This window comes from Choloepus didactylus, chromosome 9 (assembly GCF_015220235.1).
Source record: "Choloepus didactylus isolate mChoDid1 chromosome 9, mChoDid1.pri, whole genome shotgun sequence".
NCBI classification, from domain to species: domain Eukaryota; kingdom Metazoa; phylum Chordata; class Mammalia; order Pilosa; family Megalonychidae; genus Choloepus; species Choloepus didactylus.
The window spans coordinates 130,458,034-130,475,358 of record NC_051315.1 but is presented as its reverse complement, the minus strand read 5'-3'; the positions used below and the strand labels follow the sequence as shown (position 1 = coordinate 130,475,358).

At 46.6% G+C, this 17,325-nt stretch overlaps 1 protein-coding gene across 5 annotated transcripts in view; it reads left to right on the top strand.

Moving 5' to 3' along the window:
* The first annotated feature begins 3,201 nt into the window (after nucleotides 1-3,201).
* The window catches only part of COL6A3 (collagen type VI alpha 3 chain), an 87,271-nt gene continuing 73,147 nt past the window's right edge, over nucleotides 3,202-17,325 (top strand). For all 5 annotated transcript variants that reach the window (XM_037849571.1, XM_037849570.1, XM_037849569.1 and 2 more), the window contains exon 1: nucleotides 3,202-3,451. The gene's annotated coding sequence lies outside the window, so the exon portion shown is untranslated. The remainder of the gene's footprint in view (nucleotides 3,452-17,325) is intronic.

Here is a 17,325-nt window from a genome sequence, read left to right as displayed (position 1 = left end):
GAGGTCCCATATCTCCTTCCCCGTGCCTCAGTCACAGTCACTGTCCTGATATGGAGGCTTGCTTCTGCAGAGCTGGCAGGATAAGCTCTCGCTGCAGACCAAGCTGGGGTCTCAGTTGATGTAATCACTGGAGTGACTCTGCCATTACCTTTGCCATATAAAATAGCCTAATCACAAGAGTGACATCCCACCAGCTCTGTCATATTCTGTTGGCTGAAGCAAGACTCATGTTCTGCTCAGTCTCAAGGGGAAGGGGTGATGCCAGGGTGTGACTCGCTGAAGGTCATCTCAGAACTCTGTCCACACCACCTCCCCAGCCCCCAGCCTCTCCAGCTAGGGCAGCTCCCAGGGCCAAGGGCAATCGTCCAGAAGACAGGGCAGGTGTGCACCCTTAGCAGCCGGCACCCACAGTGTCAGCTCATAAAGGAATCTGGGAGGGGCACCCACAGTGTCTGCAGCACTGTGCCTGAGAAGCAGGGAAACTATCTGCACCTCATGCCCATCTGTCTGCAACACCAGTGCATCTAAGTGGGAACCCCGATTCCATCCAGAGCCACAGCCACAAGGGACCCTGGGAGATGTAGCATTTTCTAACTTTTGCAGTACAGGAAAGGATGCTAGAAGGAAATGGGATTCAGAGCTAAGGGCCAGTTCAACCCAACATTTAAAGGAAACTGAGTCTAGAGAGTCAGTGACGTATGAGGCCCTGCAGACAGTTGGTAGCCAGGAAAGACCCAAAACGTAGGACTCTTGATGTTGGTTTGGGGCTGATTTTGGAGGTGGTTTCCTCTTGAGACTAGGTGCCCAGAGGAACTGGAACTTTCCGTGAGAATCCCAAATCTGGGTGATTAAGTGAGGAACCTGTAGGGATACAAATGTTCTCTTTAGTGGAGCACAAAAGGAGGCTGTAGGGGGTTTGCCACAAGCTAGACCTGCCAGAAGTTTCCAGAGCCATAGGCAGCATTGGAGAGGGTCTAGATTCACAGCGATTAGTAACAATTACATATTAGAGAGTGGGGTCCCTTATTGGATGCAGGGTTTCTATTTTTTAAAGTTTTGTTCAAAATGATTTACCATCCTTGAAATTTAAAAAATAGTGATTTTTAATTCCAAAGAATGTACATTCTTAGCTATTTTGGAAACAGTAGTTGTGTTTGTACTTGAAAGAGGGAACCACTTTGGTGGGAATACACACTACATGCTCTTTCAGTTAACCTCAGCCGTGGTGAGCTGGGCGGCTTGGAACACAAGGCTGTAATCAAAGGTTGTCTTATTTGTAGGCAACGTGCCTTGGCGAAATTATTCCCCTTGTGCTGAACTTGCAAACTCTAACCAGAAAGTGGTAGCAAATGTCCCAGCGCTCTGGGGGCCCAAACCCAGGCCTGCCCTGTAAGAGGGGATGTGGGTGGCAGGGAGGGCTGGATCCCCCGGCTTGGGCACACAGCTTCCCATTCTTCACATGGCCAAGGTGGACCCCTGCCTGGAGCTGCTGCCCTCTTCTTTTCTCAGAGGCCACGGGCAGGGAAACACCACCATCCATGTCTCCACTTCTGCTCCTTGGCCCTGACATTCTGGGAGCTGAACCCTGAGGGTGCAGAGAAGGGGTGAAGCCTTTCATGTATGAGCAAAGAGGCCTTGGGACTGCAGGAAGGGAGAAGACATGTTCTCTTTTGCACCTTTTCTCCTCTATCTTAAACCTGAAGGAGATGATAATCCATGGGAAGAATGTCACAATTTCTCTACTCTTCAAACTTGGCTCTGGAAAGATCTCAAAGTCCAAAGTATTCTTTTGATGTCTCTTGATAGTTTGCATTAACTGAGTTTTCAGAGGCCATGTGATTGGGGGAGAAGGAGAGCCTTGGGGACGTACAGGGCCAGGGTTCTGACCTGACCTCTGCCACCAGTCCAAGCTGGGACAGTGGCAGGGCTGTTACGGTGCCCGCGAGTTAAAGTACGAGACGGCCAAACAGAATTTAAAGAGCCTTTATTAGCCGGCCGGCGACTGCAGCCTGTCACTCCAAGCAGGGAGTTCAGTGAGCAGCAGCAGCCCCGACCTGAGAGTGCTTGAGACTTACATAGGCAGAAATCACATCCTGAAAATGCAAGCAAGCTACTTGGACAAAAGCAGAGTTGGCGGTTAATTAGTGGGTGCTTAAGATCTTTAGCAAGCTTGAGAAATTTTCTCAAGGCCGGTGCAATGGTTAATTATTGAAACGGTTACGCTTGGCTAATGCATACATCCGCAAGTCTCACTCCCTAAAACGGCACAGTTTCACCCCCTTCCTCTCAGGGCTTTAATGTTTACTTTGCAGTCATTACCGGTTGAGGGGGAAGGGGACTCTCTTGTTACAGATTAAGGGGAGGGAGCCCACTTCAGGGCCACTCACCTTCTCTGAATATTGCTTTTCTCATCTATGGAATGGGATCCTAATTTCCTCCAACAAAAAATGACAGATATGTTTAAAAGGGTGGTGATGTTCATGATAAAAAGGATCATGTATTTCCAAGTGTCTTAAATTTGCAAAGCCTTGTGGAAACACCAATTCTTACTGAAGAATTTTCTGGAAAATCTGAGCAAGGTAACCCTTTCATTTCCCTTGTATGTATTCTAGAACCAATAATCCCACAATCTGAATCATTATGTATAGAACATTCAAAAAAAAAAAATGTAGTTCTCTTTTCTTACCTTTTCACAGGCAAACAGAGCTTTGGTTAAGGGTAAGCCCCGGCAATTTTAATTGCTGGTTTTTATATTTGAAAGGGGAGGCCATTAGAGAAGTCTCAATTCAGAAACTTCAAGAGAAATGGGAGGGTGTGGTGAGGGTGGAGGGGGGGAGTGCATTTCCTGTTTTCCTTTCAGATGATGTTGGAAAACATTGTAGGAAAACCATGGAGACTCACGAAGAAATTCCAAAATTCATTTTCTCTGCCACCAGGGGCCCAGCCCAAAAGGTGACGAGTAGAAGCGGTTGATTTTTTTTTTTTTTAAGAGTTGGGGTTTGCAGGAGTCCAGCTAAAAGCTCGTGGGGTGAAGACAGCATTTGGAGGGTGACATCAGCCTGCCACGGGGGCCAGAAGCAACAGAGCACTGGAGTCTGGTTTTCATTTATAGTTTGGGTCAGTCCCACAGTGAGGAGGGGAGAGGAGGGGTCGGGGAGGACGAGAGGGAGGGAGGGAGGCGGGAGGAGGAGCTGGAGGGAGCCCTGGCTGTCTCCCTGGACCTGGTCCAGCTGAGAGCTCAGCTTTCCACCAAAGCTGCTCAGTTCTCCAGGGCTGCAGCCTCCTGCAACATCTGCAGGGGAAGTCTCCTCCTCCTGCTCAAGGAGCCCCTCTCCTTCGGTGGAGACAGACGACAGAAAGCGGAGATCCAGCCGTGGAGAACTATGCATCAGATCCAAACATAACTGACTAGAGAAGTTCAGGGACATATAAGCCTTCGGTTTGCTCAGGGGTAAGTGCAATGCCCCCACCCCCCCGCCCCACTCTGTTTCCAAAGTTTGTCTGCAAGAAGGAAATACTTAAAACCTGAGCTGGCTCTTTCCAGGTGGCTTTAGCAGCTTTTATGTCTGCTCCTTTAGAGTCTGTTTCTGTACATGTTTTAGATCTCTGGAAGGTTCGGTTGGGTTTTCCTCTGTCCGTTTTGGCCAGGGTTGCCTAAGAGTGTAAGTGGCTTGTAGTTGTGGGTCGCCGTGGACTTTCTACACGTGGACTTTGCTTTCCTGTGTCTGATGCCCAATGTCTTCAGCTTATGATTTTGCTTAAGTTGTTTCCTCCTTCCCCAACCCAACTGGAACCTGTTTTGTTGGAAAAAGTGTCTTCACCGAGGTGTATAAGAACTATTTGCTGAGCAGCTACATTTGGAGATTTTTCTCTGTGCCCTCTGCTTGGTGACCTCAGGTTGGGACGTGCCTGGTGATTTTCTGCCCTGGGCCTTGCATTTGGAGGGGCTGGTGGAGCATTTTGTGGCCTTAATGGGGAGGGGGTGCCTTTGGCCCCAGGCTCAGGTCCCAGTGGAACGTTGCTCGGCACTCACCATCAGGGCTTGTGCCTTGGTAGGAACCGGAAGGCAGTGCTGGTGTCGGTCCTTTGGGGTTGCTGAAAGGAGCTGCAGGACTCAAAGGAGGAGGATTTTGGTGTCTGGGCACCCTGCCAAGTGGATAAGGCAGGGTGCCTGGGGCCTTGGGCGGCTCGTGCTGCCAGATGTGGTGGTGCCAAGCCTGGAGGCCAAGGCCTGTCCCGTGGCTGGGGATTCACGAGGGCAGACCCTGCTGGGAGCGGGCAGGCTGTGGGGTGGGGGCTGGGGATGGAAGGTGCTCATGGACCGTCCCAGCCTTTTCTGGGGACCTGTTTCAAGGGCCCGCAGTGTTAGAGAACCCCCCGGGATTGAAGCAGGGGTGGGGTCACTGGGGGGTCCAATGGGAGACTGGGGAGTGGCAAATGTGGACCCCCAGAATAAACTGCTGTGAGCTTAGGGGAGTGTCCTGCACCCAGTGGGGACATAGGGATACTGACCACGCTAGAAGAGAAACCTAGAATCTTAGAGCTGCTAGCGTGTTCAGGCGCTTTCCAAACTTAGATCCCTAACTTCCAGCTTCCCAATGTCAATACTTCCAACTGAAGAGAAGTGGCTTTAAAATTGAGCTATTCTCTGCTCCTAACCAAAATGACGTTGAAAACTCGTTGGCTGTTGACATTATCGGGACTTCTAAGCTCTTGGCTGGACTAAAGATACTGGAAGAGATTCTTAGTTGGAAGCCACTGATGTAGTCCCTCCCTGAGATGTTAATTACATGGGCAAGGTCACAGAACTAGTAGGCGGCCGGGAGGGTGGTAAACCCCTTACTATTGCAGGAGAGCAAGAAGGCAGATAAGCTGAGCAACAAGGGATCCCAAACTCATGGGCGTCCAGACTTGAGACATGATATCTGATTTGCTCCCCCAGAAGGCCATTTCCTCCTGTCACGTTCTATGAAGTGTAATGTGAAAACTGGTTTACGCTCCCCAAAGATATACCAACTAATGGAGGAAGAAGGGCTGGGCAGGTGAGCTGTCCCACAGGACGGAGCACTGGCTATGTGACCACATAGCTGAGATGTCATCCCACCGGTGGGTCACCTCTGGGGTCTAGGGGGCCTGAGGGATGGTATGTTTTGCTATGTTCTCTTGTGGACCTGTTGCAGAGGGTGAAGGCACAAATGGGGAGGTTGGGGGCTTTTGCAGAAATTGGAGATGTAGGAACGGCCATGTACATCCTACGTCCCCACTGGGTGCAGGACACTCCCCTAAGCTCACAGCAGTTTGTTCTGGGGGTCCACGTTTGCCACTCCCCAATCTCCCATTGGACCCCCCCAGTGACCTTGATATCTTTGTTGTTTAGGCAAGGTTTTTCATTACCTTGAGTTTATTTTTCTCTTGCCATCTGTCATGGCCTGATGGAGGCAGTGGAAACCCACTGAGAGGACACTGGGTGGGGAAGAGAACTTTGCAAAAAGATGCCAAAGCCGGGGCGGTGGAGTGTGGTTTTTTCCTAGCTGAGAATTGGAAGGTGTGGCTGGCACACCTTCCTGGGAGGCGGCTGGGGAAGCCTCTAGAATAGCAGCCCTTTGTCAAGACTCTTCTTCCAGCTTAGGAAGCGGATGTACCCCCCTGCCCCCCAACTATGGCTCCAGTGATTGGAAATTTGGCAAATGTCAAATTGATAAGAGCTCAGCATCTTCCTGAATAGGAGCTGACTTGACCTCTGTACCTCCCGCTAATTCCAAAGTGTTGAGGATTCCTTGTATCTCACTCTCTCTTTGTAAGTGACCTTCATGATTTTATATGTTAGAATTTAATATATCACTGTGATGAAGTAAGAAGAACCCTTTCCATTCGATCATTTGTGGTTCTAACAAGGCTTCCCAACCTGACCTTATTTGGGGTCAGGAGCCGGAGCCACCCATGCTTTCAAAGTCGGCCGAGAGTTTTTGCCGTGGCGGCTTCATTTATTTCATTGCTCAAAAGCATTCAGACAACTGGATGAAGTGCCGTTTTCACGAGCTGTCTGTGTCACCACCCACTTTTATGTGAAATTCCACATTGAGTATCTAAAATTCACGGGCAAGTAATGAATTCTGTTGCATTAGACTTTTCTTGCAGGTGTGTTAATGACTTGAGCCAAAAAGTTTTGTTTGAAAATCAGTTTCTGTGCCTGTTCTTTTTAGAAGAAGCTGAGTACTTGGTATCTCTTGGGGAAGAATCGTGGGCAGTTCCGGGAGGGAACCTTGTGCTCCCCACGTGGCTCTTCCGCGGGGACTTTCAGTAGTGCCCGAGCTGTGGAGAGCAGGCAGGAAAAAACCACCGCTGCTGCATAAATAGTTGACGATTTGAGGAGTGACCTGACATTTACCAAAATCTATTAGTAGCTCTAGCTAAGGAAATGAAAGCTCAGAATGATTCAAATCTTAAAGCAGGAAAGCTCTAAAACGTTCCTGCTTACTTCTGACAGCTATAAATACGAAAAAGGAGGTTCTCTTTATTCCTCCATTTCAAGGTATATTTTCTCCGTTTAGGTAAAAATTCTGGGAGACAATCCCATTGAAAAAAAAAAAGACGCCGCTTGCCGCCTCCAAAGCATGGGCAGGAATGCACGTCTCAGGAACACACAGAGCGTCCTGACTTGCAAAGCGGAACCCCGTGCAGGAAGTCTTTAATTTTAGAAAATATGATTTTTAATATCTTTTGGTCTCACATGTCAATTTTGGGAAAGAGATGAAATTTTGAGTTTCTGGAAATGCAGTCAGGTTTTATTTCCACTAGAGGGCAGTGTATCCCTCCCAGCTCCGGAAAGATCTCCAAGGGGTGCCTCGGAGCCTCCAGGGTGGGGCTCAGTTTGCAGCGAGCCTGCTGACGTCCGGTTCAACAGAGCTCGCGATGAAATTTAGGATAGACCCGGAGACTGTTTCAGTTCATCCTTTTTTTTTTTTTTTTTTTTTTTTAAATGTGGCTTTCATAATATCTTAAGTAGACGTATATTTAGAGTTTTGCTTTTCTTTTATGTAGAGATAGAGTGTATTGAGATGAAATCATGCCTATTGAAATGAGGTATTTTGTACTGTAAAACAATTGCATTACAAGGGTGTTAAGAAAACAGGAAAGTTAGAATGAAATATTTTACCCATCTCTAATAACAAAATTTAAATTAACAGTTAAGTTGCTTCAGAACCAAAGAGAGTTTGCATAATCATGCCATGCTGTTTCCACATAGAATTTTTGAATTTTAAAACTGGAAGTACTTTAAAATTGAGTGATCCAGTAGCTCCCAAGCTTTTCACTACTTGCCCTTGGCTATTTTCCTCTATTAGACAACTTGCTTTCAACAAATTTTTAAAAAATTCAAGCAAACTGTAATTTATGAATATCCCATTTTTATTAACTGTTAATAAAAATGTATAAGTGACTCTCAGACTTCTGATTGTTAGCTTGCGATACAGTTCCATCAGAATCACGAGTTATAGAATTCCAGCTCAGAGCAAAGAAGGCTAAGATTTTAGTTTGTCTCTTGGTGCACTGAGCTTGGGGGCCAGCGGTCGGAGACAAAAATGACCGTGACTTAGTGCCTGCAGGTCCTTCTGGATTTCTATTTGGCTGTTTGAAATACTGAAAAATTACTTCCCCCGTGGATGCTTTCTTCAGTCCCCTTTTGTTTCAGTAGAAGAAATGGAAACCCAGAGAGGCAAATTACGGGTTCAAAGTCACAGGGCTAGTGGTAGATGTGAAACCAGTATTTCCTGAGCTCTCCTCCAGCACAGCCTAATGCTTCCAACAGAAATATTACAACAGGCAGGTATCTGGGACCCATACATCAAAGGGAGGTACAGCCTTTAAAAGCATATCTTAGAATATCATGTGAAGAAAACAATTTCTTTTTACTGATCAGTCTTCTTTGGAATAGCACTTTAATTTCATTTAGCAGAGGGGTAATTTTTTATTTTTTCTTTTTAATCTGGAAAGAAAAGAGAAGAAAAATGAAACAAATACTAAAAGTTCTGCCAAACCCTCTCCCAAAGGCCAGTTCCGAGTCTCTTTTAGGGCCTGGTTGCATTTAGCATAGCATAATTCTGCTGTTCCCCTGAACTCGAAGACTCAGGGAACACAGAGATGCATTTGAGAGTTAGGAGTGGGAGGGAAAAGGACAATGGGAATTATTTCTGTGAAATCACCCGGGGTTGTTACACATTTGATTTTTGTGAACCCAGACCTTCGGGACTTGGCCACTGGAAGGGAGCTTATGGGTCAATCTCAAAATTAAAAATTGAACGGCAGCTGGAGATGACTCGGGTCTCAGCAGCCCAGTGCAGGAACCCGGAGCTCGAGCCAGCTCAGCTGAGTCCAGGTTGCCCGGACGGCAATGGGGTCTCAAGGCAGGAAGTAGGAAACCCACCACGGGTCAAAGCAGAGGCTAACAGGTTTTTTCACACACGAAACCATTGAGGCTGGGAGAGAGAGTCGCTGACCATTTCCGACGCGGGAGTAACAAAGTAGAATTTTTCCAGGCTATTAAGGTAAACTGAGTGTTGATGATAGTTTATCATGTTTCAACTCAAGTTTTTTCAAGTCATGATTTATTTTAAACAATACTACTCTCTTCTTCACTTGATTATGAATCTGATTAGGAAACCAATAAAACTGTTTAGTTTTTCCTTACAATGTGAGAGTATTTCACCCACTTGGTTTTAATACTTTTACAACAGAACACTGTGACTTTTGAGAGGTCAAGAGTGCTAAAATCAGTGGCTAAGAAAAGAAGAGAGAATAACTGCCGAGCGCTAATTTGGATCTGACAGCACAGCACGTCACGGGTTGGAATGGAATGGGTGTTTGTGCAATTTCTTTTGAAGCATTTTTAAACTGTGCTCTCTTCCTTCACATTAAAATGGAACTAATCTCTGCCTAATGTTTATAATGAGCAGTTTATAAACAGAGACGAAGTCTTGTCTGGTTGCCATATATTTACGAGGGCAGATGCCTTTTCCATTTGCACGTGGCGTCTAGCTTTTCAAACTACGGCAGATATGGAACATTCTGCTTCGTGGTTATTGTCTGGGACCCAGGGAATAAGGTTTTAAAGAAATTTCCAAATATCTGGGCATTCATCTGGAGGTTCTTAAAGTTGCCTTTATTGGGGGAAGGAAACTGACATTGGGGAGCCATGAACTGTGCTTGGCACTCTCTCACATGCCACCACATTTATGGAGACAGTGGCTAGGGAGGCTCAAACCCTCCCTTTCTTTATTTCTTTGTTATAATACACAAGCTGCTGAAAGGGTATGGTTTTATTTGATTTTACCAGGAAGAGTTGAAGATCCTTAGTCAGCTGCTCAGTGTCTCCCAAGGATGTCAGTGGGTGGCAGGGAGGCTGGGGAGTTGAAGGTCTCCATTCAACTATTGCTATCACAGGAAAACACATTCAGACTCTGAGTCAAAGAGACTATTGTTTACAGACATGTATGCATCGCTGATCTTTTCACCGCCCCTTCCCCCCCATGGAGGATTTTCATCAAATAGAAATGGCAGGTTGAAGTTGTAAAATAAACAGTAAAACAGAAATGAAAACTCCCTCAAAGGGTTTCTGATGTCTTTCTTTAGAGGGATTTTCTTAGAGTATTTCCCAATGCTCTACTAACTTTGGAGGAGCCCCCAAAAGCCTTTCAAACGGCCATAGCCTGTTAAATCGCACTCTCCTCCTTCCCGAACTGGAGGGCATGATAAATCCTCTCTGGGCTTCCTTTCTGAGGACAAGATGAGGATTCCTTTTCCAGGATTCGGTCAGGAAACGTGAGGGAGAGGAAGAAAAAGAGAACGTGGCTGCTCCAGTTCTCATGGTCAAGGCAAGGTGTCAAACCCAGGTGAGGACGGTGCTGCAGGTTCAAGGCCGCTGTGGCTCCTTCCACTCCACAGGAGATGTGCGTTGCTCTCTTCCTGCGGTTCTTTGACTCTTTCTGCAGCTCCCACAATGCATAATCGGACAGCTAGGAGTTAAGAGAAGTCTCAGCTCTTGCTAGGAGGAATGGCCCGATTTTCAAAAAGCAGTGCTTGCAGAAGACCCAACAAATGACTTCAAAATGGGAGCTCTGGATGCATTTAAGCCTTTGTTTTAAAATTATTTCCTTGTGTGCATGTGTAGGTTTTTTTCTTAAAAAAGATTTCCAGACGTGGAAAATGGAAAAAAAAAATAGTAAAAGCTTTTGAATAGGCTTAATGAAAACTAATTTTGCAAAATAGCTTGAGAAAGTCTTTGCAATATGATTGAATATGATTTCGAGAGCAAGGCCACGGAGGGCAAGCTTTATAATAAAAGCTATTGTTTTAAGTTACAAGGAGACAGCTGCTAAATGGAAAAAGACACATTGAACCCTTTTTAGAATGAGGCCGAGTAACAAAGGTATAAATAACGCTAAATAGGAAAATAAGAATGAAAATTGAACGAGTTCCTATTATTGAATGTGTTGCTTTTAGGACATAGACTATCTGAGACCCTTGCACCCCGTCGAAGAGTCTCAAGAAACCGATTTTGACTTCTCTTTTCCAGATTTGGAAGAGCAGTGTCAGACAATAAGATTCTGTTGTCACAGAATCTATGATTTGTCAACACTCACAAAGTCTATTATTTTCCCCCCAAAGACAGGGCCAGCTTCCTCGAGATCTTGCCCGGGGGTCTTCCCTTTGGGCTTTGGGATTGTAGACTTGGGTTAGGATTCTTGTTGTGGATGTCACCTTGGGCAAATCACTTCACCTCCCCTGCTTTCATTTTCCCCCTTGGAGACCCCGGACCGCTGGGAGGAGGGCGTGGCCCCACATCTGCGGGTTAGGCTCACAGACATCCTGAGCTGTCTCCTCTCTTCTCCCTCGGGCTGGTTGGTGGGTGGAGAACGAAGGTGGGTGACTGCGTACCCCTCCCCCATTAACATGGGAAAGCCAGGTGATCATTTGGGGATATGGTGTTCATTTTTTTCTAAATGAAAAAAAATTCTCCATGATTTGCTGCCAGAAAATTCAGTGTTAAAAACTGGGACTCTAGGACATGATAAATGGCAGAATAGATTTAATTACAAAGAAAAACACCAGCTGGGCTAGGAAGCCTTGAGCCACATGACTTCTAAGCATGATGGCAGAGAAAAAGGATGTGGAGACGAAGGCGTTTTTCCCACGTGGGAATTCAGCTTGGCCAAACCAGGCCTGTTGATTAATCAACAGTGGAGCCTGGACACTTCCTTACCCCCAGGCAGAATCTCCTGTCCTGCTTTTTCAGTTTGAAGAGCTGCTCCCCCTTCTCCTCTCCCCCTCCCCTCCCCCTCCTCTTCCCCCTCTTCCTTCCCCTCCTCTCCTCTTGCCCCTTCCCCTCCCCTACTCCCCCCTGCTTCCCCTCTCTTCTCATCTTTCTTCCCTTCCCCAACCCCCTCTCCCCCCGCCTCCCCTTTCCTTACAAGCTGGGCAGACTTTTGGAAAAGATAATTCCTGTGCACTGTAACAAATGTATATATTTACTTTCTGTTTCAATGGGAAGCACTTCATTTAGGGAGCTGCCCTTTTAAAGCTTAATATCTTGGAAGCAAAAATCGTCACATAAGATTTTCAAAGCATTTAAAACTCCTTTTGCTGAGGTGATGGTTGAAGTAAGCAACCAGTTGCTTAAAAATGCGTGACAGATGTCATCCTCCCCTGACTCGGATTGCGTTGGCTCTATAGAAGGCTGTGAAGTATTTGGAATTAATTGCTCAATAGTGACCCCACTCGATGTTTAGCATATGGCGGGCTGAGTGGGTTCAAAGAAATCAGATCTGATTCTGTGCGAGGTACAGGAGATAAAAAAACAATTTGCAAACATGGCTCAGCGTTTAACACAGATGTGCGGTGACGTCTGGAAAGCCCGATCCACCCCGTGTTCTGTCCGCAGAGGAAACTGCAGCACCTCCCGTTCGCCGCCAGCAGCGGTCAGGCGGCCTCCGCTCACGCCAGGTTTCTCCCACACAGGTGACATAGCCTGGGCCTTTCTGATGAGACTCTGTAATGTTCTCATGTTCTAATTCTCAAATACTAACATAAGAGCTTGCATTTTGTGCATGGGCCAGATATTTAAATTAACTGAACTGGATCCCTGGAAAGGATTTACGATAACAGCTTTGACTGGAGCAGTGGTGCCTGCACTTTGGGAGCGGTCTGGCATCCACGCCTTTTGGAATTGCACAAGAACGCGGACCCCAGCCCCAGGAAAATCCTCAAACACAGACAATTTTGCACACAATTGTGGGAGGCTCACAGATCCTTTGAATCTGTGGATCCCGTATTAACCAACTGATCTAGAACCAATCATAATATTACCAGTTGGTTTGGAAAGGACAGGCATCATTCCTGGAAAGAATTTGGTAAATTTCAGTAAAGAGGGCAAACCCAATTTTGCCATAAAAATAATGTTCTAGTAGGATGTTTATTCCTGATTTAAAAATCTGGTGTTCAATTTGAACAGAAAGACTGACGAATAGCACAGGTATAATGTACTTTTACATCATTCTAAAGGGTATATGTCATCAATTAATTGAGAGCACACACACAAAATCACAGGCATTGCATTTGCTTGCTTTCTCTTTTTTTTTTTTTTTTTTCCTCTAAGTAAAACTCAGGAACGCATCCAGCAGAGGATGGGGAAAGAAAGTTGGGCTTGATGGAAAGTCCTGGATGATTCCCAGGATACAGCATGGGGCTGTTGAATGCTGAGAGCAAACAGGGCAGGCTGCTGGGGCTATGCGCAGGGTGGGCCATCCGGGGTGCCTGGCTGGGCAGTGGGTTTCCACACTTCCTGGGGGAGTTCCACGAACACCGACATGGCCGAGGCTAAACTTTTGAACCTGAGCGCCTGGGGTTGAAGACGGCTCCTCTGTATGGTGTATCTCAGTGAGAAGCAGTGGTTGACCATTTCAAACCAAGACAATTGGACTGTACTTTAGCAGTGCTGCCGTTATCATCACTCACTGTTGATTTACTGCAGGAAGGAATATGTTCTTTTGATGACTGGTGTTCCAGTTTGCTAATGCTACCAGAATGCAAAACACCAGAGATGGATTGGCTTTTATAAAATGGGGTTTATTTGGTTACACAGTTATAGTCTTAAGCCCATGAAGTGTCCAGCGTAATGCACCGACAATCGGGTACCTTCACTGGAGGATGGCCAATAGCATCCAGAAAACCTCTGTTAGCTGGGAAGGCACGTGGCTGGTGTTTGCTTGTTCCCAGGTTGCGTTTCAAAATGGCCTTCTCCAAAATATCTGCATCAGCTTCCCACGGCAGTCTTCAAATGAATGTCTCAGCTCCTCTCTCAGCTCCTGTGCATTCTTCGAAGTGTCCGTCTTGGCTGTAGCAAGCTTGCTTCTTCTGTCTGAGCTTATATAGTGCTCCAGTAAACTAATTACGGCCCATGCTGAATGGGCGGGGCCACTTCTCCATGGAAATTATCTGATCAGAGTTCTCACCTACAGTTGGGTGGGGCGCATCCTCATGGAAACACTCAAAGAATTACAGTCTAATCAACACTAATATGTCTGCCCACACAGGATTGCATCAAAGAATATGGCTTTTTCTGGGGAACATAATGTATACTAACCGGCACAACTGGCCTCCTAAACATCATTATAATATTTCCTTCTCACTACTCAAACATTTCCAAGAAAAAGTTGTATGGACAGGTGGTTCTAGTTTGGCCAATGCCATCACATTTTCAAGCCCCCAGAATTTGAATTGCAGAGTAGGTTAATTCTGTCACAGGTGAAACTTTTTGTTGACTTTCCCTGGAAATCCAAAGACACGTCTTGGAATTCCTCCCCTCTTTTATGGTTTTGTCTTCCTCTCCTCCGCCGGTTTTTGGCAGGCCACACCGAGGGTCTGTGATCCACACCGAGGGTCTGTGGTCCACTCCTCCTTGAAGCTGGGCTGCAGGGTTTTGACTCCAGCTCCTCCTTCTGACTCCAGCTCCTCCTTCTGGCCTGACCTCAAGGAGGGAGTCAAGAGCCAGAAGATGGGACTGAGCCCCAGGTTTCCTTTGCATCCTCATGACCCCTGCCCTGAGGTGGCCTCACCAAGGGGCTGCGCTGTGCTCCCCATGGCCGTCTTTGCCATCTGGCTAAGCGGTCTGTCTGCACACTAGCCCCCTGCCTCCGGCCGGACAGATTGCTCCATGCCATTGGTCTCCAGGTGGCAAGGTTGAAAACACCAGATGGTCCTTCTCACCAGCTGCATTAGTTGTGGGAGGACATTGGAATTCTGGCATTGCCCAGTGGACCATGATGAGGGGAGACACACATCTATGGATTGCCCAGACCCTCTGAAGCTTGGTCCCCGCAGACAGTTGATGTCGAGCTCTGACCATACCACTTAGGGGAAGAGAGAGTTTTGTGCCAGGTCTGAATGTTTCATCAGATTCTTTTTCACTTTCATCAGACTCAAGTCTTCTTCCTAAAACCTAACATCTTGTTGCCATATATGTCTTCTCTTCTTCCTTTCCAAATTTTATTTAGAAGAAAGGCTGGATATCATGTTATTTAACTACAGTAAAGGGGTCCATGCATGTATGTGTTTAGTTGTACTTTTTTTCCCCTTTGAGCTTCCAAAATTGATCACACGTCCAAAAAAGAGATGCAAAGTTTATATCATTGCTGTTAAATTGGAGGTTACGTTTTTGGGGGTTCAGTGTTACCCCTCACTGGGTAACACTTTTCTTTGAAGACCTGGTGGGTGAATTTTCCCGGCCCCATTTCTTCCAAGGCTGCATGAAATCTTCCAGACTTCTCCACAGTTTGGGTGTCGTTCAACCACTTCATGTGCCCAGTTCGCTCCCGTATCCCCTAGCCAACCCCAGGGAAGAGCCAAACCATTTCCAAGGCAGGAGATTGAAAACAATTTATACACATTTAGAAATCTAGGATTATGAAATGGAAAAAAAATTACATTTGAAGAAATCCAACTTGTACTTGAAAACTAATGAGAAAGGTGTTTTTGATTTCTACTCATATGGATGCTGAATGCCTTTTCACGTTGTAATTCACTATAAGGTTGTCTTTTTAACCTTAAAACCAAACCATAACAGTGGGATATAAGTTATGAGGTAATCCAATCTCCCTAGAGTAAATGCAGCTCAGTTTTTTAAACCAGATGGAGTTTTCTGCTTAACTATAGTTTATGCTATATCATTTCCCAAATTGGGTAGCATTTCCTGAAATCATGCCCAAGGGAAAAATAACCGATAATCAACTAGCACCGTGAAGGTTTGTGCTGATGGCAGCAATGGTGCTGCCCCTCCCCGCACCCCAGAGCCCCTCCCCCATCCCTCAGAGCCCCTCCCCCACCCCTCAGAGCCCCCTGCAGTTGGCGGAGGTCTCTAGGATGAGACTTGGGTCATGTTCATAACCCAGGCCTCTCACCCAGTCACTGGGAAGGGGTGAGCTCCACCATCAAGGGACATGGATCCTGGGTCCCTCCTGGCAATTACAAGAGTCCCAGAGAACAGACAGCTGCAAACCCCCATGGCCTGGGTCAGGTGGAGTCTTGGGCAGCTTGCACTACCTTTCACTGATGCTACAGAATTGTGAATCCTTTTGCAAACTAAGGCATGGGAATGAAGAGCCTACTTCTCGCAAGGGGTGCTCTGTGCAACTTGTTTCATGGCAGCTTGTTTCATGGCATGTTAATAGGCAGTTTTGAAACAAGATTTATGAAAAATATGTTTGGGAAATGCTGGGTTAAGTAAAGCACAACAGGTTTCTTCTCAGAGCCAATACAGGTTAACACATGTTGTAACCCTTCCAGAAGGGGTTTGGTATCAGTGCCTCCCAAACTCTGGCTGCTCATGGAACCCCTTCCTCTTTTCCCTCAGAACAACTCATGGATGAGTGTTCCATGGAGGACCCTTTGGGAAATGTTGGAAGAGAATGGTAGTTGTAATCCACTAACTATCCAGTCTGTGTTGGGTATTTAGCAAACAGCCTGCCATGCGATCCTCACCAAAACCCGGCTAGGGAGGTTGTATTGCAATTATTGTTCTCATTTTATAGGTGCAGAAGCTGGGGTTTAGTGAGATTAACTGATCAGCCCACCAGGATCCGCGTTTATCTGACTCCAAGCGATTTGTCTTTCCCCAAGGTCATGGCTCCTTATCCGATTCCTAAACAACCCCAAATTCGGGCTACTGAACATGATTGATGTATTGTCATGGAATATTAAAAGTCTTTCCTTTATCCTCTCTTCTTAACTTTCCAAGGGTGGGTGCCATTTGCACACCGAGATGCCCCTGAATGGCCTTTTGTCTTGGGCCAATATCTCTCTGAGCCCCAGAGACTTCAGTGTAACCTTGGAGATTAGCATCTACTAGAAGGATAAAGCAAAGATCAGTTATGAACCTGGTACCTAGTAGGTGCTTCTGAAAACATGACATAAAAGACAGTGGTTTGATAATGTTCTGGCCTACTTGTGTTGTCAATGCACCCTCCCTCCATGCTGTTACCCAAACCTCTGGCCAGGGAACCCCTGCACAGTCTGTAAAAGATGCGTCACTGTTGAAAAGCTGAGGAATCGGGCAACAGCTGCAGCCATGGCCAGCAACACTGTGGGCAAGACTAAAAAGGGTGTGTATGTATGAGTATGTGTGGCTCTTGTCAAAAGTCATTAAGAATTTCAAAACAGTGACAGTAAAGCATTAACCAAGGGCAGCGCACATCTGTGTGAGGGGCTGCACGCCCCTGGGGTGGGCCCTGGCTGCAGCCCTTAGAGAAGTTGGGGAAGCCAAGAGCTTTGAGTAAAGGTGAGGAGGAAAGAGGTGCGGCCCTGGTAAGAGGTCCTGAGCCTGGAGGGAGAAATCCCACTCCCTGGAGGGGTCTTAGGATGATCCCAGCCCCAGGGAGCTCTCACGGACCTGGGGCTTGGTGGGGTAGAGGTGGACATGAAGGCTGGGGGATGGTGGTGCTTTTCTGATTTGGGGTGGGGCCAAGAAGTGTCATTTGCAGGGAAAAGTTTTCAGGTGACACAGGCCACATGGAATTTGAGCTCGGCCAGCTTGAAGTCCACTGGCTGGTGCGTGGATGTGGGAGACTGTGTGCAAAGAGCAGTGAGCCTGAAGTCTGGCTGGGCAGTCTGGCGAATTGAACATCCCTGGGTTTGTCCCTTCTGAGATCAGAGGTGGGCAAATAACAGGTTTTCACTGGAGGGAAAGTGCTAAATATTAATAGAGAATAAGGGGAAGATACAAAATAGAACCAGTTGCTGTGGTTAGGTCTCCACATGTTGAAATTTGGGTGAAACCTC